The following is a 21,085-nucleotide window of genomic DNA, read 5'->3' on the forward strand; positions in this document are numbered from 1 at the left end:
GGTGTGGGTGTAGGTTATGTGTTGGCTTGAGGTGAAGATTGCGTCAAGTGTGTGTCCTGCTGAGTGGGTAGGAGCTGTGACCAGTTGTTTGAGTCCGGGGTTGGTGAGGTTGTCGAGGAGGGAGGAGGAGTTGTGGTCTTGAAGGTTCTCCAAGTGAAAGTTGAAGTCACCGAGGAGGATGTAGTCTGTGGAGGTGAGGGCGTCCGTGCTGATGGTGTCGCCGATGGTGTCACAGAAGGTGGGGTGTGGTCCTGGGGGTCTGTAAATGAGTTTACCTCTGAGGGTGGTGTTGTTGTTTATGTGGATAAGGAAGTGCATGTGTTCTGCGCTGTTGAGGGTGTTGTGAGTGTTTGTGGTGACCTTAATGGTGTCTTTGTGCAGGATGACGATGCCACCTCCTGTCTTGTTAAGGCGGTCTTTGCGTGAGAGTTTGTATCCCATGGGGGTGGCTGTCGGGCTCTGAAGAGTGGTTCGTCCAGGTTTCCGTGAGGAAGACGATGTCAGGTGAGTGTGATGTGATGAGGTCCCAGAGTTCTATGGCATGTTTGTGTAGGGAGCGGGTGTTAAGGAGCAGGCAGTTGAGGTGGTTGTGGGGGATGTTGTTGTTGTGTTGTGCGATGGTGTTGCTGTGGGTTGTGGTGGTGTTGTTGTGGGGTGTGTTCAGGCTGTGGGGTGTTTTGTGGGCCGGTTGGTGGGTGCGGGAGCTGTGCAGGTGTTGATTGTATTGAGGTTTTTGTGTTTGGCGAGGGGTGCTGGGGTTGGTGTGGGGCGTGTGGGATGTGGAGCAGGAGAAATGGCAGGTGTAGCATGTGAAGGGGCCCTGTGTGTGTGTGGGGCTGGATTGGGTGCAGGGCGGGGCGAGGTCCTGGGTTGAGGGACTGGAGGGTGAAAGGGGAGTAGTGTTGTCTGGGGGGGTCTAGGCTGGGAGGACCAGGGGGACTGGCGCTGGGCACGGTCCAGGCGCAGACGGGCGCAGACGGGTTTGCCTCTGACGCGCCTCCGGTGCAGGATCGCAGGAGGATTAGCAGAAGGCAGAGGAAAGAGGCCTAAACAGAATACACGCGTACATGAAACGGCATACACGGAGTACAAAAACACACAAGAGCAACGCAAGAGCTTGAAACAGGGGGCGCAGGGGGGCAGAAAAGTGCAGTGAGTGGAGCGCTGAAAGCAGAAATGCAGAGGAGAAGGCATACATAGAATACTATAGAGCATAGAATGGCATAGACAGAATACTATAGAGCATAATATGGCATATACGGAATACGAAAATACCAGAAAAAACACACAAGGATCACTTACACAGTAGTCGGAGATCAGAGAAGCCTACCACTGGGCACCAGCGATGAGGCGCAGGCGGGAGCCTGCGGGTGGAGGAGGGCCTCGAACTGCTGTCCAGGTAGCAGTTGGGAGGGTCAGGGGCATGGGAGCAGGCTACTGGAGCCAAGTGGACTCCTGGCCAGAACCAGGTCAGGGAGACACATCGCCTTAAGCCATTACGACAACTGCTAGTGGTATGAGGTCACTTCCACTGCTACATATCTGGATTACTGGGGGCAGACGTTTTTCACACTACTATGCAGATATTAATTTCTCATTGGCCCCATGCAGGCCCTATGGACCCCTTCCCCAAAATGCATGGACAAAAAAAATGTACTCACCACAACAGTCCAGATGTATCAGTGAGGACATGTTACTCCAGTTTAACATCCTACAATGCATATGTGTCGACTTGTTTGCCAGCAGTGATGAATAATCAACATGTTGTGAAGATGAATATGTGTCCCTCACATGTGTTCTCCACCCCTCCTAGGTATGTGGCGAGAGAGGGCCCCATCGGTGTACAGACCTCTTGTTGATTTGGAGACCATAGTGGAACGTCACATCATTATCAATTACAGACTCACTCGTGCTACTATTCATGAAGTTTGTGCATTACTGGATCCAGCACTGAGACCGGCTAATCGTAATCAGCATGCCATCCCTACTGAAGTGCAAGTGCTCTCTGCACTCCATTTCCTAGTCACTGGCTCATTTCAGGTGACAGTGGGCATGGGTGCAGGGTTCCTACAGCCAATGTTCTGCCTCATACTGTCCAGATTCTTGAATGCATTTATAAGACACCTGCAGTCATATGTGAGGTTTCCCCAAAGTGCTGAACTCCCTGCCATCAAGTCAGACTTTTATGCCTTTGTCAACATCCCTCATGTGATTGGTGCCATCGATGGCACCCACATAGCTCTCATCCCCCAAAGAGTAAGTGAACAGGTGTACAGAAACAGGAAGAACTTTCCCTCTATGAACATTCAATTGGTGTGTACTGCTGACCAGTACATCTCACATGTGAATGCCATGTTCCCGGGATCAGTCCATGATTCCATTGTGCTGAGGAACAGCAGTGTGCCACACTTGATGGAACAACTACAAGGGGACGGAGGATGGATCATAGGTAAGTGTGTCTTACATATTTTCTACACATAGCTGACAGCCAGCCTGTCTGCAACTGAGGCTTGTTAGTTACAGTCCTATTTTGCCTACTTTTTGCAGGTGATTCAGGCTACCCAAACATGACACCAGTGAGGAATCCTAGGACAGATGCAGAGAGGAGTTACAATGAGGCCCATGGACGTACTAGGAGGGTGATAGAGCACAATATAGGCCTCCTGAAGGCTAGATTCTGTTGCCTCCATATTTCTGGGGGATCCCTGGCCTATGGCCCTGAAAAGGTCTGTAGAATAGTGGTGGCCTGCTGCATGCTGCACAACGTGGCTGTGAGAGAAATCTGTTCCCCTCTTGGAGGAGGAGGGTGCTGTAAATCCAGACCAGCTTCCTCTGAGAGGGGATGACAGTGATGGTGATGATGAAGAGGGGGAAGATGTACACTCCAGGATCCAACTGATCCAACTATACTTCCAGTGACTATGATGTACTATTTGCTGTTGTTGTTGTCTGTGCTGCATACTGTCTGTCTGACTTATCCCCTGTGTGGGTGTTGGGTCAATAGACATTTTCACTGTAACAAGGTTTGCACATGACATGTGACATGATGAACAACTTGTTAGACATTTCTGTTGACACCACCCCATGTTGTACTTGGGGTGCCATTGCTGCAATAAAGGTATGATTATATGATTACAATGACAATTGCATGCTCAGTTCGATTTGATTCAACATACTGACAGGGGACATTGACATTGGTGTACGTGTGTTTATTTGGTGTCAGGGATGCCAGGGTGTTCTTTACAGTGATGGGAGGGGGCTGCTGGTGAATGACCATACTGGCTACATGGTATCAGCGATTGTTGGCAGTGGTAATATGTCCATCTGTATTTTGTTGAGTTGATATTGCACATTGGGAATGGCGGTTGAGTGGCACACTTGGCGGACAGTTTGTATCAGAGTCACTTCTTTGAGGGTGCCTTGGTCTTGGTAGGTGTTCCTGTCCCATATCTGGGCCTGAGGGACTGTTTCAGTGCTTGCGGGTGGAGGTGCTGGTCTCCTGTGTCTTTAGATTGTGGCACCAGTCCAGCTGCTGCTGCTGCTGTTGATGGAAGGTCTGTATCTTGGTCTATGGTAGGGGAATCCTGGTTTGTGGGGGACTCCGGCTGGGTTTGGAAGTGGTGCAGCAGCGCCCCTGCAATAGAGGCCATGGCGGCATTGAACTGTTTCCACTGCTCCATGGTCTCTTGGTGGTGTGCTATCTGCAACCTTTGATTCTGCTTCAGGGTGGCCACGATCTGGCCCATCCTGTCCTGGGTATGGTGGTATGCTCCCAGGACCTCGGGTATGACCTCCTGGGCTGCAGCATCCATCATTTGGCCGCCCCTGGGCCACTGTTGCCCTCCCACTGGGCCTAGCCCCTTGTGCCTGTGTCCCCTGCACAGCTCTGGTGGTGCCACTTGTACTGGGGCCATCGTAGTCCTGCCTGTTGGTAGGGGGTGACTGTGGCCTATGTCCTTGTGTTCCACCAGTCTGTGGCCTGGATACACAGGTGTGGGGCCGGTTGCCCAGAGCTGATGTTGGTAGCTGGGTGGTAGGGGTGTCAGTGGTGTCCTGCGTGGGGATGCTGGATGGTGACAGCCCAGGACTGTGTGAAAGGCCAGGGTATTCCTCACTGTCCAGCGTTCCCTCTCCAGTGTCCTGAGTGGTGCCTCTGTCTCCGTCAGGGTGGCATGGGGGGTGGTGCCTTTTGGGGGGAATGGACATGCATGTTACAATTGCAAAATCAGATGGGGGTGCACAGGGCAGGCCTATTTTGTGCAGGGCTTCCACTGGTGGGCCATGCAGGGTACTTTTGTGAGGTTGCCATTGCATGTTGCTTGGGATGTGGAGGTGCATTGTGGGTGGGATAGTGCCACTGTGATGCCTTCCAGGGTAGGTGGCTGAGCACAGGGGGAGGGATGTGTGCCTGTTAGTGGGTTTGTGGGCATGCAGGGTGACTGGATGTAGTGATTGTGGCCTGGGTGGGGTAGTGGTCCTGGTGGTAGTTGGAGGGGTGGGGTGGTGCATACATTCAAGGTGTGGCGGATATGGGGTAATTGTGGATGACTTACCCGAGTCCATTGCTCCAGTGAGTCCAGTGAGGCCCTCAGTTTGCAGGATGGCCAGTACCTTTTCCTCCCAGTCAGTGCAGTCCGAGGTGTTGGTGGAGGTCCTCCCACAGTCTTCTGTACCACAATGTTGTGCCTGGATGCCAAGGACCTCACCTTCCCACGCAGGTCATTCCATTTCTTGCGGATGTCATCCCTCGTGCGTGGATGGTTTTCTATTGAATTGACCTTGTTGACAATGGTCTGTCATAACTCCATCTTCCTGGCGATGGGTGTGTGCTGGACATGAGTATCTCGTTCACCATGGTCCTTAGCTCCCTTTCTGTGAAGCGTGGGTGCTTGGGCCGTGCCATGGTGTGTGTTGTGGGTGGTGTGTTGCATGGATATTTGTGAGGGTATTGTTGTGTGGTTGGGTGTGTGAGTCGTGTGATTTGGTGTTCAGTGTCTGCCTGTAGTGCTGTCCATCTGGCTTCTCCTTTTGGCGATGCAAATGATTGTGGGGTGTGGCTGTGAGTGTTTTATGGTGTTGTGAAAGTGTGTCAGGTGGGTGGGTTTCAACCTTGCCAATGTGTGCATTTCTTACTGTTGGGTCCACTTGCTGGCCGTGGTGGTCTGTGCCGTCAATGGTTGTTCGACATCCCCTGACCGCCGCAGTGATTTGTGCATCATTATTTGGAGGGTGGGGGATTTGTGTGCTCGGCGGTGGTGGGGGGGGATGTGCAGCTTTTTCACCAACAAGGCCCTGGCGGTGACTGATGGTAGGAATTTGTTTTGTTGGATTCTGTTTTTTGCATCTTTATATGGTGGCTTTCTGTTCACTGCCAATGGAGGGATTCTGTTCGCCGTCGCCACGGTGGGAGACGGTGTTTACCACTATGTTCATAATGACGCCCTTAGTGTGTAATGTGTGTAAGACTGACTTTCTCAGGAGGAGAACAATGGAGACACTGACTGGAGTAGAAGCTGCAACAATATTGTTACCTGATGAGCAGGATGATGAGGACATTGCAGGACAACCAATCAACGACATGTGAACGGAGTAATAGTAGAATTCATAGATTTGGAGATTTAGTTTTATTGGACAAAGTGTGAACATGCGATCCCTTGACCAATAAGGATTTAGGAAATAGTTTTAGTGAATTCAACTTAATGAGACTGCACTGAGAAGAACCCAGCATTCTGCATTTTGTATTTTTGCCTTAAGCATTCCGTTATTGCCCATTTTCTTGCTGGCCGAAAGGTCAATATTTTCTTGTGCATCTTGACAAGAGACGTGCTGAACTTTATTGCTTAAAGACTTTGCATTTTCCGAACTTTGATGCTGAATCCTGATGCCTTGCTGATCGACTGATGTTCTGATAACGAAGACTATCTTGTGTTGCTGATCCAATTTCAGGAGAGATATCACTTGTATCTATGTGTCTGTTATGCATATTTGCTTTTCTTTCTAGGTACCAACTGCACTGTTTTGATAGAGCCATAGTTAGATGTTTTTCCAAATTTGTGTTACTAAATTGTTTTGCAGGAGGCCCAACATGCTGGTGCTAATCTGATGTTACTTAAGGATCTTCACTAATTAAATTCTTCTAATAGGGAATAATGCTTGATTAATTTCTCTGTTGAACTTAAATGTATGTGATCACATCAACGCAGTTGACCTTGTTATTAATTTGCACCATAACCTTAGAATGTGTCATAGTTCAAGCTTTAGATTGCGTTTCTTCCACCGCTTTAGACAGCCAGTATTGTTTCTGTATGTTTCATTTGATTTTGAGATTAACCTATATGACCTTAGCATTGTTAATATAGTGAATGAAATACTCTAACTTTTATTAAGAGGTGTGGTTATTCATGACTGAAAGTCATGGTTTGTGACAATTACTGACTCTGTTGATTATTACTGTTATTGATTATTGTTGATTGTGGATAGTGTGTATTGGTTATTGATTATTGATCTTCAGGTAGTGAAATTATGGTGGGAACATATTCATTGCAAGTCAAAAGATTCATCGACCTATTTGCGTCCCCTTGTAAGGTTACTTATTAAGGTCAGACGTGGTAACAAGTTTGTCACTAGCCCGGCGATGGGATGCAACATGGCCTTCATTGGGGTTTGTAGGATTGTGTTACGCAGCTAAATTGGAATTCCCACAGTATTGTCTAGAAATCATTAGAGCATTCATTAACTACTGTTTTCACTTTATGTACGGGGGTGGTATCTCTTATTTATTTAAGGGTGTGAGGTAAATGCTGTAGTGTCCTGCCAGTCACATTCTAGTGTATCCACCAGGTACTCTGCTGAGGGCTGGCTTCCACACTCACCCCACACCCATCCATCACAGGCATCACCAGTCAGGTGACCCTGCTAATAAAAAGGGCTGGGCACATGCCCAAGCCCAGTTGTATGAATTCACTAACCCTGTATCTGTGTCCTTTATATTAGTAGCATGAGGGCCCTATGTCCCCAACCCTACTAATGGTACCTATCACCACTCTGCTGATGTAATTAAAAAGGGTCAGTGAAGAATATGGAAGGTAGAGAGATTTTATGGTTGGTTTAAGCGTAACAGTGAAGCCTTCAACTCTTGATGAATAAGTGTTGCATGCTACAGATGGTCACAATCTGCTATGGAAGAACGTACTATGTGGGTGTGTTGCATTTATGTGCAAGGGAGCATCATCAAATGGCAGTAATTACAATCACCTGTGCCAGCAACAAAAGCATTTAAGTAATGAAGATTTATTCAAAGGAACAACATTATAAGGTTAAAGAAAAATGTGACGACTTGTCCCAATCTATGCCAACTGACACAGTTACATCATCTGAATTGACAGCATTTTCCATTCATTCATTATTGTTTATTCGGTCATCCAGGGACCGTAACAGATTCACAACATTTAAAAGAATTACAGCTGATACAGAATTGAGTGACCTGCTGTGTCCTAGTCACAGCATCCACACAAAAGAGTAACCACACACACACTTGTGCAGACACACGAGCAGACAAGCAAGCACGTGGAAGAAGGGATACGGATAAAAGCAGAGACACGACACAAATGTACAGACCTGTAAACACTCTGATTTATACATAGACTTGCAAACACACATACACATTAAAACACATAAATAAGCAGGATTCATGGATGGGAAAAGGGGCGATGACAAGTGTAAGTGGCTTCAATGACCACTAACATTCAAGCACTTGCTAGAAAGCCTATTGGTGAGAAATAAAGTTTGAGAAAAATGAAATGATCTTTTAAAATCCACGTAGATGAATACAGGTCATCCTCCATCTAACTAAGAAGATGATTTGAGATTCATAGAATTAGTCTTCCTAAGCAAATGAAGAACAGTATCCTGATTTTAGTGAACATAGGAAACCACTTTAAGGAGAAAAGGAGACAAACACAACACAAGGAACCGGTTTTTAAGGATCATCACAGAAGCGAGCTCTTAGTGTTGAAGTTATATCTACCAATATAATACATCATTAAATAAATCAATATATTATTTTTCCATGATACTTTGGACAAAGGGTCAAATGGATCACATTTCAAAGCTTTAAGGACTAATGGAAAATCCCAAGTTGTAACCCTTGGGCATAGAGATTGATAGAGGGAGAAAATAACTTCAAAAGACATGAAATAGGTGTTCCAGCAGCATACAGCCCAGTCTAGGTTTCCCGAATGGCTTGAGATTGCTATGAAAAATTCAACTCTCAAATTTTTTAGAACCTGTCCAGGATCACAAAAAAAATACGAAGGAAGAACAAACAAGGGTTTTATTTTTGCAGGCAGCGTGCCTTGACAATAGCTTGAGCCACTTCATAAGACAAACCCTGGTGTTTACGACCTAGCTGTTCATCCTCCATGCATTCAGGTGTAATGGCTGGATCGACAGAAGGGACAGAAGTGGCCACCAGAGAGCAGAGGGTGATAAAGGGAGAACTCCAATGTGACTTGAAAAAGTAGAAAAAGTGGATATCACAACTTCCTCTCCCACAAATGGACACACAAAATAACCGAAGCATGTTCTCTCCTGATTTTCTGCAAACCTTGGGAGCATAGAAGGTGATTCACCTGATTCAGAGAGTGAGACCCATCCCAGTGATTTACATAGGGTTTTGTAAATAGGCTCTCTTTTCAGACTAAAACTGGCATAATACATTTCTGAAAGTTCCATCCAAAGTTACCCCAACATTTCTGACTCGCATCTGTTGTCATCGTCACTTGGAGCAATGAACACATGTCCACCCCTTTGTAGAGATTGGTAGAAAGAAGCCAATACTGTAGGCAATGGTTGTGTTTACCGAATGTGAACATCTAGAGAACAAAAATCCTGCTTCTACTAAACGTAAATGTTCCTGGTTGGGGTGCATATGAAGACAGGTCAAGGATACAACAAAGAGGCGTAGCACTATGTTGCAGTGTAACTGATATTACTGCCTCACTGGAGCAGTGGAGACACAGAGAATGGGCGGAAGACCGGCCTGTAGTTTTTGACCCATTAAGGAGAGGAAGAAAAGATTTTCCTGTTGCAGTGTCAAATTGAGCTCTGAGGAAGTAATTACTTTTTCAGCTTCAATATGAAAGAGGTTCAGGATTAGCAGGTCACAGGCCAAGTAAGAGAGTCTTCTTAAGAGGCTGGTTGAAGAGTCAACCAAAAGCCAATCATCTAGGCACAATAGTAAACATATCCCTTGAGAATAAATTACACCTAATAATGGTACTAGTACTTTCATAAAGACCCTAAAAGCTGATTTGAAGCAGAAGAGCAGCACACAAGAGTGGTACTGGCCATCAGGTTCAGTAAACCAGAGAAACATCTGATGCAGAGAATGAGTAACAATTTGGTAGTCTGCATCTTGCAGATCCATAGATGTGAAAATATCTCCAGCAAAGTCCAGAGGGATAATATTTGGTAGAACTTCCTTTTGGAATTTGGGTGACATAATGAATTGGTTTAATCTATTTAGGTTGATGAGAGGTCAGAATTCTCCGGATAGTTTTCGTATAAAAGTATGGAAAACATTTCAGTCCTCATTTCCATTGCAGGCACATGGATAGCGAAACCCTTTTGAAAGAGATTATGGACACCCTTCTTCAAGGTCCTTGAACTTTATAAGATCCTTTAGCCACAATGTCCTGACAAACCCTAATTCTGGGTGAAAGGAGGAGTACTCCTAGAGATGACCATTGTAAACCACGGTACAGAAGCCATGTGTTAGTCAAATCCAGGCTCTAGACTGTAGAGAACAGGTTGAGATGATCCCCACCTGTGTAGAGGGGCTGGAAAGTGCCCTACCTAGTTAGGAATGTTGTGGGGCAGCAACAGAGTGACCACAGGCCTTCTTCTGGGGTCCAAGACCAATTCCCCTATCATGTAAGTGGTATTAACCATAGAACAGAAGGTTAAACAAGCAGAAGGAATTGTTTGGCCAGGAACTGACCACTAAACTTTGTTGTTCATTGGACTGGAAAGAGACTGCCAACTTTACATAAAAGGGCCAAAGAAACATGATTAAAGAAGGGTAGCCTTAGCAACATTGCTTTCTGTGAATTATCAGATTTCCAGATCTCAAAATCAGACTCAATGCCATTAGAGAAGGTACGGATGAAAGTAAGACACAGGTTACGAAATGAGATTTCAGATAGAAAATATTTTTTTTGTAATGTCCAGCAACTCCAGCCAGTGAGAGCCTTTCTCCAGAGCAACTAACAAGGATGAAAATCGTCTGTTATTGATTGAGAAGAGTATGTTTTTAAAGCAAACTTTCACAATTAATTTGCCTTCTTCAAAGCTGCTGCTACCTTTTTATCCCAAAATCTGAAGCAGCAGCATCTTCAAAAGCAGCCATGGTATTTCTTGCAAAGCTGAGAAAGAGAAGATCTATTTTCAATACCTCAGGAAAGTTTGAGTCACAACCATCATTTGGATACAGTTCAACCAATATTAGTGAATTGCTACCTCCTCTGGTAAAGTGACTACTGATGAGTCTTGAACAGGAACACTTGTCCTGCAGCCTATGAGGGCCTTGAATGACATCCAGAGGAAGTGCATCTGCACAAATCTGAATAAAGATGACCCAATGGAAAAAGGCTCACACTAGGAACCTGTAGCACACGTTTGCATGGAACAAGATATGTGGTCCACCTACACAGGGAGCTGAGAACAAAGAGACAGGAGGACATTCAACAAAGGAACAAACAGGATGTAAGTGTCATGCTGGGAATGTGATCTTCAAATGGTTTAAGAAGAGAGTTTATGGGGAATGTCTAAAGCAGCAATTCATTCATGATGTAAGGGCTGAGATGAGGAAGAGGGGCCTGAAGTAATGGCATCTACAATGAGTGTGCCAGTTTTAATCATAAGCATTAAGGACCAGATGTATGATTGTATTTTGTGGTCACGAAAACTCACACACTTTTACCAACTTCTAAAATGTGATTCTGAATGGTTAGCGATTGAGACCATTTTGTGGTCATCTGTTCCAAACTGTGAATCGGTACCTTATGTATTAATGGTTTGTTACCAAAATTCTAGTCACATATTGTAGGAAGTTGGCTCTGTATGTACTATTTCAAAGTAAGAAATAGCATGCACAGAGTCCAAGGGTTCCCCTTAGAGGTAAGATAGTGGCAAAAAGAGATAATTCTAATGCTCTATTTTGTGGTAGTGTGGTCGAGCAGTAGGCTTATCAGAGGGTAGTGTTAAGCATTTGTTGTACACACACAGGCTATAAATGGGGAACACACACTCAAAGACAATTCCAGGCCAATAGGTTTTTATATAGAAAAATATATTTTCTTAGTTTATTTTAAGAACCACAGGTTCAAGATTTACAAACAATACTTTAAATGAAAGGTATTTCACTTAGGAACTTTAGGAACTTTGAATTAGCAAAATATCATATACAGTTTACACACAAATGGCAATAAGCTATTTTAAAACTAGACAAAGTGCAATTTTCAACAGTTCCTGGGGGAGGTAAGTGTTTGTTAGTTTTGCAGATAAGTAAACCCCCTACAGGGTTCAAAGTTGGGTCCAAGGTAGCCCACCGTTGGGGGTTCAGGGCAACCCCAAAGTTACCACACCAGCAGTTCAGGGCCGGTCAGGTGCAGAGGTCAAAGTGGTGCCCAAAACGCATAGGCTTCAATGGAGAAGGGGGTGCCCCGGTTCCAGTCTGCCAACAGGTAATTACCCGCGTTTTCGGAGGGCAGACCAGGGGTGTTTTGTAGGGCACCGGGGGACACACAAGTCAGCACAAAAAGTACACCCTCAGCGGCACGGGGGCAGCCGGGTACAGTGTGCAAACAGGCGTCGGGTTTGCAATGTAGTCCAATGGGAGACCTAGGGGTCTCTTCAGCGATGCCGGCAGGCAAGGGGGGGCTCCTCGGGGTAGCCACCACCTGGGCAAGGGAGAGGGCCACCTGGGGGTCGCTCCTGCACTGGAGGTCGGATCCTTCAGGTCCTGGGGGCTGCGGGTGCAGTGTCCTTACCAGGCGTCGGGTTCTTAGAAGCAGGCAGTCGTGGTTAGGGCGAGCCTCTGGATTCCCTCTGCAGGCGTCGCTGTGGGGGCTCAGGGGGGTCAACTCTGGCTACTCACAGGCTCGCAGTCACCGGGGAGTCCTCCCTGTAGCGTTGTTTCTCCACAAGTTGAGCCGGGGGCATCGGGTGCAGAGTAGAAAGTCTCACGCTTCCGGCGGGAAACGTGTGGTCTTTGAAAGTTGCTTTTTTGTTGCAAAGTTGCAGTCTTTGTGGAACAGGGCTGCTGTCCTTGGGAGTTCTTGGTCCTTTTAGATGCAGGGTAGTCCTCTGAGACTTCAGAGGTCGCTGGACCCTGTGGAACGCGTCGCTGTTGCAGGTCTCTTGAAGTGGGGAGACAGGCCGGTAGAGCTGGGGCCAAAGCAGTTGGTGTCTCCGTCTTCTCTGCAGGTTTTTCAGCTCAGCAGTTATTCTTCATCTTAGGTTGCAGGAATCTATCTTGGTAGGTTCTGGGAGTCCTTAAATACTCGATTTAGGGGGGTGTTTAGGTCTGGGGGTTAGTAGCCAATGGCTACTAGCCCTGAGGGTGGCTAAACCCTCTTTGTGCCTCCTCCCTGAGGGGAGGGGGGCACATCCCTAATCCTATTAGGGGATATCCTCCATCTGCAAGATGGAGGATTTCTAAAAGTGAGAGTCACCTCAGCTCAGGACACCTTAGGGGCTGTCCTGACTGGCCAGTGACTCCTCCTTGTTTTTCTCATTATCTCCTCCGGCCTTGTCAAAGCCCAGCTCACCTGAGTTCTTGTTCAGTTCTGATGGAGGTTGAAGACAATCCGACCCCACCCTGAAACTGCTTGTTCCAGCACACTAGTTTTTAAAACAGTGCACTAAGAACAGAAGCTCAAGGGAAGGGGGGAAGTGGATAAAATAAAAAAAAGAGAGACAACACCGTTCTTGCGTTTCCACTGTTGAAGTGCTGCACAAATCTGCGGCCCTTTCTGACTTCTGTAGAAACTGGTGCCTAATGAAACATAAACAAAGAACAGATAAGTGCAACCTATTCCTAAATGGGTTCCTGACTATCCCTTTATTTATTAGAAATTCTCTTCTAAAAGTACCTCTTGGATCCTGGTCTCTAGTTTCCAGGTTTGGAATGTGTTACTGCTCTGGGATGTGTTTTCTATTTTTTTCCCATATTTCCAGAATCTTTTATAAAACAAATACTGTACTTTTACATCAAAATACAGCATGTAATTTGTGCAAGTCCTTGATTTACTGTTTGCCTTGCTGTTAATGGTTTCCACTGTTCGATTCTTAAAAGTTCCATGAGAAAAAACAATGTTTGCTTCACAAAGTTCTGCAAAATATTCTTGTAACCAAGAGTTTGAATCACAATGTTCGTGGAAGATATTTCGTTTCAAATTGTCTATACACGAATCCAGAAATTGTTGTCAAAGTTCTTTCAGGTAATAAAAGGTTTTGCACTTACTTGTTGTTGGCAAGAGATACTGATCAGTCTAAACTTGTCTTCTTTCTCTTTTGCAGGTTACTCATAGGAGAGAGGCTGAAGCAAGGAGGAACCGGAAACCGGAAGAAGGAAGAGCCAGAAGCTGCGCCCATTGAAGTCAATGAAAGTCTGTAAAGAGCAGGAGTGCCTTCGCCGAGGGATCTGTTCTCAGGTAAGCGGGAGGTAGACGAGCACAAGCACTGGGTGAGGCTCGGGGGATGCCTTTTATAGACAGGGCTGGGTGTGGTTTGAAGGGCTGGGAGTGGTCCTCACATGCTGCACATGTTCTTGGAAGGTGTGCAGAGCTGGGTGTGGTTTGAAGAGCTGGGTGTGGTCCTCACATGCTGCACATGTTCTTGAAAGGTGTGCAGAGTTTCAGTTATTATGCAAATGAGTTGGATTAACACATGGCCTAGGGAGGAGTGTTTTAAAGAAGCCTTGGTAAAAGCAAGGCCCAATGTGTAAACAAAACAGCACATTAAACAACATACACAGAAGCCTAGGGGGGTGGGGGGGAAGGTGAGATAACAAGAAAGGCTTTCAATAGTAAGTTTAAAAGGGAGCTATTACAGAACCCACTAGTGCAGTGAGAGGGGACATGCTCTTTGCTGTGTACAAACCCTAACAGTTGCCCCCCTCAAAGGCCCTCCTACAGGACGGGGTTTTCCTGGTTTTTTTAAATAGAACCGTCTAAGCAGCTGTGGGGCATGTACATATGATGCTGGTTCCCATGAATTCTCAGATTCATCATATCCTTTCCATTCTACTAAATAAAACAGACGTCCACTAATTCTTTTTGAGTCTTTTATGCTTTTCACTTCATATTCCAGATTTCCTTTAATTGGTATGGGTGGAGGTGGTGGTTCAGGTCGGGTTTTTGAGTTGTACGGCTTAAGCAAGGACACATGGAATGTAGTATGTACTGGATATTCTTTTGGTAAATCTAATTTTACTGTTACCGGGTTTACTATGGCAGTTATACTAAAGGGTCCAATGAAACGTGGTTGCAGCTTTCGGGATCTCTCTATGTTTAGGTTCTTTGTGGAGAGCCATACCTTGTCACCAATTTTATACATTGGGGCCTCAGACCTGTGTTTGTCTGCTTGTCTTTTCATGCTTTCCTTGTACTTTAATAAATGTTTCCTGGCTTTGTCTTGTATGTCACCTAACCTCGTTAGTCTATCCGTTACTGTAGGCAACAGGGAATCTTCTAACAAAATGGGTATAGCTCTTGGATGATACCCCTGCAAGAAATAGAATGGTGAGCAAAGTAGAGCTGAATGCTCAGTATTATTATAAACAAACTCTGCTACAGGGAGAGCTTCCAACCATTCACTAGAATAATCAGCCAATAAACAACGTAGCGTTTGAAGTAAGGTTTGGTTCAGTCGTTCAGTCTGTCCATCTGTCTCTGGGTGGAAAGCAGTGGATAAGGCCACATCTATTTTCAGTTTTTCACATAATTTTTTCCAAAATCTGGAGTTGAACTGGCTCCCTCGGTCTGAAACCACTTTGCTTGGCAAACCATGTAAACGCACAATTTCCCTTATAAAAATATCAGCAAATTCTGCCGCCGTGGGTAATTTCCGTAATGGTACAAAATGTGCCATTTTAGATAAAAAATCCACTATAACTAACACTGTTGTGAAGGATTTTACAGGTGGTAAACCTACAATAAAGTCTACGCTCACAGTGTGCCAAGGTTGTTTGGGTGTTGGCATTGGTATTAACAAGCCGTCAGGAGCCTTATGAGAAGATTTATGTCTTGCACAAATTGGACAGTTAGTGACAAATTGCTTAATGTCCTTTCTTATAGTGTCCCACCAAAAGTGTTTTTGCACATTTTCCAGGGTTTTTACCCAACCAGGATGACCTGCCAAGGGTGAGGCGTGATGCCAAATTATCACCTGTGTTTGTAATTCAGAGGTGGGCACTAACAGCATGTTGTCGTGATACAATAAATCTCGTTGTATTGTGTTATGGGAATCCTTTAACCAATCCTGAGGTGCTATTTGCATGTGTGCATAATATAGATCTGTGATGAAATCCTTCTGTTGTACTGGTGCCAACAACTTTTGGGGAGGAATAATGGGTTCTCCTATTGTATCTTGTTTCATGTCTGAGGTATGTCCGTATCTAGATAACACATCAGATTGAATTTGTTGTGCACCTGGTCTATAGGTTATAACAAAGTCAAATGTGCTAAAAAAAATTAACCAGCGCATCTGACGTGGTGTTAGTGCTTTAAGTGATCCAAAAAACTGTAGGTTCTTATGGTCAGAAAAGATTGTAACTGGGTACTTGGCTTCCATTAAATGGTGCCTCCATTCTGAAAAGGCTACTTTGATAGCTAGTAGTTCCCTTTCAGCCACAGTGTAATTTTGTTCAGCTGGCAATAACTTTTTGGAATAGAAGGCTATAGGATGTAACTGGCCATCTACTGCATCTCGTTGAGAGAGAACTCCTCCTAAAGCTACTTGTGAAGCATCCGCTTCAACAAAAAAGGGCAAGTCAGGATCAGGATGTTTCAGAATTGGGGCTGAAGTGAACTTTTGTTTTAGGAGTTGAAAGGCGTGTGCCGCCTCATCAGTCCAAAGAAATCGTTGCCCTTTCCGCAACAAGGTAGTTATTGGGGCCGCAATGTCTGCAAAATGTGCAATAAACCTCCTATAAAAATTGGCGAAACCCAGAAATTTCTGAATATCTTTTACAGAGGATGGTTCTGGCCAATCAGCAATAGCACTGATTTTCTTTACATCCATAGTTATTCCTTGAGGTGACAGGCAGTATCCTAAAAAGTCCACCTTGTTGACATTAAAAGTACACTTTTCTAACTTAGCAAAAAGATGATTTTCTTTTAACTTTGATAATACTGCACGAACATGTTGGGTATGTTCTTCTGAGTTCTTAGAGTAAATGAGGATGTTGTCTATGTATACTATGACACAAACGTCCAGGAATTCGTGTAGGACCTCATTTATAAAGAACTGAAAGGCCGCAGGGGCATTACATAACCCAAAGGGCATAACTGTGTACTCAAATAAACCAAACTTTGTCTTGAAAGCTGTCTTCCACTCATCCCCCTCTTTTACTCGGACCAGGTGGTAAGCTCCCCGCAGATCTAGTTTAGTGTATACAGTAGAATGTCTTAATTGATCCAACAACACAGGTATTAGAGGAAGAGGATATTTATTCTTTATTGTAGCCTTATTTAGTCCTCTATAATCGATACACGCGCGCAGGGATTTATCCGGCTTCGGGATAAAAAAGAGTGGAGATGACACCGGAGATGTGGAATGACGGATGAACCCAGACTGTAGTAGGTCATCTAGGTAGGTTCTTAAGTATTTGGTTTCTTCGTCAGTCAAAGCATATACTCTGTTCTTAGGTAAAGGGGCCCCTGGGATAAGATCTATACGGCAGTCATAAGACCGATGTGGGGGCAGCACACTAGCCTTTACTGGATCAAAGACGTCTTTAAAGTCAGAATATTCAGGAGGGAGACTTGGTTCATCTTGTGTAACACTAGCACAGTGTAATACTGTGCTCTGTTCTGTACCTGCTTCTTGATAGCAATTGGTTCTACAGAAAGAGGAATCCAAAGTAACAGTTCTATTCACCCAATCAATTTTTGGGTTATGAGTTGTTAACCAGGGTACCCCGAGAATCAAACCAAAATTAGGAGTATCTATCAGATCAAAGCTAATCACCTCTGTGTGCCCGTTCTGACAGACCATAACAAGTGGACTTGTTTGTTTTGTGATTAATCCAGAGGTCAATTCTGACCCATCCACTGCACATACTGCTTCTGGACAAGGCTTTAGGCACATAGGAAGTCCTAAGATTTCAGCTAACTTATTATCCACAAAATTTCCTGTCGCGCCTGAGTCCAGTAGGACAGGGAGAGAATGCCTCACTTGGGTAGTAACAATTAAAACGACCTGAATTATGAAATGTCTAGGTATGTGCGGTACCCTGAAGGCTGCAGCATTAGAGGTTTGATTAAGATGTTTTCTCGAACAAGTAACCTCTCCCCTTGTCGAGCTTAATCGTTTCCCGATTCAGTTGAGGAGGTGGAGGAAACAGCACCCTTTCGTGGAGTTTTAGGCTTTACTGGACATTCTCTGGCAAAGTGACCTGCCCTGCCACATTATAAACATAATTGAAATTTTCTCCTTCTTTCTTTTTCCTCTGATGTGAGTGGACCTCTGAGTGTTCCTATTTGCATAGGCTCTGGTTCAGGGAGTTTATTATCTGTGTCTTTCTTCTCGTGTCTAATAAAAGTTAACCGTGATTCCAGTTTGTATTTATCTCCCTTTCTTTCTCCTAGTCTATGTTCTAATTTCACAACTAAATCTACAAAGTCTGAATAGTCTTTTGGCAAATCAACGATATGAGCCAGCGCGTCTTTTAACTCGTCTCTCAAACCTTTATAAAAAAGGGAGACACGTTTTTCTTCTGGCCACTGTGTCTCGGTGAGTAAACGATTAAAACTAGTGAGATAGGTCAATAAATCCATGTTACCTTGTTTAAGATTTAAAAGTTCATTATCACTTGCCTGCATGAAAGTGTGTTTTGCAAAAAGGCTGGTCATGGTACGTTTAAATTGATTCCAATTATGGAGGATGGGATCATCTCTATCCACGAAAGGAATTGACCAATTGGCTGCTGTGCCACCCAAATAAGACAAGACGAATGCCACTTTTGTATCATCAGTAGGGAACTGTTGTGGCTTACAAATGAAGTGTAATTGACATTGATTGATAAAAATATGGAATTTGTTACTATCTCCATGAAAACGTTCAGGTGCTGCTAAGGGCACAACATTAGGAACATTAACAGTAACCTCAACTGGGGAAGGCAAAGTTGTATGTTTTGATGGCGCCCCTGTCTCTGAGGAGGTTTTAAACAAAGGCGTAGAAGCTGTGTTCCACTGAGATCCCCTAAATTTATCCCTGCTTAAATCCTGTTTTAAAGAGGTATTCTCCATCTTTAATCTCTCTATTTCCTCTTGCATATGTTGCAAGATGCCAGACACTGATTCATTATGAGCCAAGTCCTCATTTAGGGCCTGCGCCATATCCGTGACGACAATGCCCTCTATTCCTTCCCCGGTATTCATCGTCCACCAGAACTGAAATTTTTTAAAGGCTTGTGCTTCTGTCAAAGCCCAGCTCACCTGAGTTCTTGTTCAGTTCTGATGGAGGTTGAAGACAATCCGACCCCACCCTGAAACTGCTTGTTCCAGCACACTAGTTTTTAAAACAGTGCACTAAGAACAGAAGCTCAAGGGAAGGGGGGAAGTGGATAAAATAAAAAAAAGAGAGACAACACCGTTCTTGCGTTTCCACTGTTGAAGTGCTGCACAAATCTGCGGCCCTTTCTGACTTCTGTAGAAACTGGTGCCTAATGAAACATAAACAAAGAACAGATAAGTGCAACCTATTCCTAAATGGGTTCCTGACTATCCCTTTATTTATTAGAAATTTTCTTCTAAAAGTACCTCTTGGATCCTGGTCTCTAGTTTCCAGGTTTGGAATGTGTTACTGCTCTGGGATGTGTTTTCTATTACTGTAAAACTTTTTTCCCATATTTCCAGAATCTTTTATAAAACAAATACTGTACTTTTACATCAAAATACAGCATGTAATTTGTGCAAGTCCTTGATTTACTGTTTGCCTTGCTGTTAATGGTTTCCACTGTTCGATTCTTAAAAGTTCCATGAGAAAAAACAATGTTTGCTTCACAAAGTTCTGCAAAATATTCTTGTAACAAAGAGTTTGAATCACAATGTTCGTGGAAGGTATTTCGTTTCAAATTGTCTATACACGAATCCAGCAATTATTGTCAAAGTTCTTTCAGGTAATAAAAGGTTTTGCACTTACTTGTTGTTGGCAAGAGATACTGATCAGTCTAACCTTGTCTTCTTTCTCTTTTGCAGGTTACTCATAGGAGAGAGGCTGAAGCAAGGAGGAACCGGAAACCGGAAGAAGGAAGAGCCAGAAGCTGCGCCCATTGAAGTCAATGAAAGTCTGTAAAGAGCAGGAGTGCCAGCGCCGAGGGATCTGTTCTCAGGTAAGCGGGAGGTAGACGAGCACAAGCACTGGGTGAGGCTTGGGGGATGCCTTTTATAGACAGGGCTGGGTGTGGTTTGAAGGGCTGGGTGTGGTCCTCACATGCTGCACATGTTCTTGGAAGGTGTGCAGAGCTGGGTGTGGTTTGAAGAGCTGGGTGTGGTCCTCACATGCTGCACATGTTCTTGAAAGGTGTGCTGAGTTTCAGTTATTATGCAAATGAGTTGGATTAACACATGGCCTAGGGAGGAGTGTTTTAAAGAAGCCTTGGTAAAAGCAAGGCCCAATGTGTAAACAAAACAGCACATTAAACAACATACACAGAAGCCTAGGGGGGGGGAAGGTGAGATAACAAGAAAGGCTTTCAATAGTAAGTTTAAAAGGGAGCTATTACAGAACCCACTAGTGCAGTGAGAGGGGACATGCTCTTTGCTGTGTACAAACCCTAACAGGCCTTGCCGCCAAAAGTGGGGCCGTGGCCGGAGGGGGCGGGCAACTCCACTAGCTGGAGTGCCCTGGGGTGCTGTAACAAAGGGGGTGAGCCTTTGAGGCTCACCGCCAGGTGTTACAGTTCCTGCAGGGGGAGGTGAGAAGCACCTCCACCCAGTACAGGCTTTGTTACTAGCCACAGAGTGACAAAGGCACTCTCCCCATGTGGCCAGCAACATGTCTGGTGTGTGGCAGGCTGCTAAAACTAGTCAGCCCACACTGGTAGTCGGGTAGGGTTTCAGGGGGTATCTCTAGGATGCCCTCTGGGGTGTATTTCACAATAAAATGTACACTGGCATCAGTGTGCATTTATTGTGCTGAGAAGTTTGATACCAAACTTCCCAGTTTTCAGTGTAGCCATTATGGTGCTGTGGAGTTCGTGTATGACAGACTCCCAGGCCATATACTCTTATTGCTACCCTGCACTTACAATGTCCACGGTTTTGCTTAGACACTGTAGGGGCATAGTGCTCATGCAGCTATGCCCTCACCTATGGTATAGAGCACCCTGCCTTGGGGCTGTAAGGCCTGCTAGAGGGGTGACTTATCTATGCCATAGGCAGTGTGAGGTTGGCATGCCACTCTGAGGGGAGTGCCATGTCGACTTAGTCATTTTCTCCACACCAGCACACACAAGCTGGCAAGCAGTGTGTCTGTGCTGAGTGAGGGGTCTCCAGGGTGGCATATGACATGTTGCAGCCCTTAGAGACCTTCCCTGGCATCAGGGCCCTTGGTACCAGGGGTACCAGTTACAAGGGACTTACCTGGATGCCAGGGTGTGCCAATTGTGGAAACAAAGGTACAGGTTAGGGAAAGAACACTGGTGCTGGGGCCTGGTTAGCAGGCCTCAGCACACTTTCAAATCATGACTTGGCATCAGCAAAGGCAAAAAGTCAGAGGGTAACCATGCCAAGGAGGCATTTCCTTAAACAACCCCCCCCCCCCAAACGAAAGAGGATGAGACTAACCTTTCCCAAGA

The sequence above is a fragment of the Pleurodeles waltl genome, chromosome 2_2 (genome assembly GCF_031143425.1).
Source record: "Pleurodeles waltl isolate 20211129_DDA chromosome 2_2, aPleWal1.hap1.20221129, whole genome shotgun sequence".
NCBI lineage: Eukaryota > Metazoa > Chordata > Amphibia > Caudata > Salamandridae > Pleurodeles > Pleurodeles waltl.